The sequence below is a fragment of the Chrysochloris asiatica genome, unplaced genomic scaffold, assembly GCF_000296735.1.
Source record: "Chrysochloris asiatica unplaced genomic scaffold, ChrAsi1.0 scaffold00228, whole genome shotgun sequence".
Taxonomy (NCBI): Eukaryota; Metazoa; Chordata; class Mammalia; order Afrosoricida; family Chrysochloridae; genus Chrysochloris; species Chrysochloris asiatica.
Genome location: NW_006408746.1, coordinates 2,643,655 through 2,644,154, shown reverse-complemented (window position 1 = coordinate 2,644,154; position 500 = coordinate 2,643,655).

Sequence of the window (500 nt, the reverse complement as noted above, 5' to 3'; positions counted from 1 at the left end):
GGCTCGCAATCCTGAGGAGGGCCTCGGGGTTGGATTTTCGTCCATCTTGTCATGGGGCCACAGCTTCTCAGTACTTGCAGATGCTGTCGCCAGCAATATTGAGCTTCTCCACCACCTATTTTCATGATGTAGTCAATTTGATTCTATGTACTCAATCCTGTGAGGCTGTATAATGTATAGTTCCCAATTACATTACTGAAAAAGGTATTAGAAACAAGTCATTGGTCTCACAAAATTATATTATGACATATCTACCATTGTTTCCCCTAGAGCCTCCAAAAAGAAACTGCTCAAATGAGACTCATTTTGAACTTCATCTGACTCTTCAGTGATACCTGATCCATACACATACACACATACAAACACACACATACAAATAGTATCAGGCAAAGGACAAAAATGTTTGAGTTTTTAAATATTATATATATATATAGTATATATTAATCCTGGTGGGGTGCAACAGGTTATAGCCAAATACCAAATACCCAATAACTATTTTA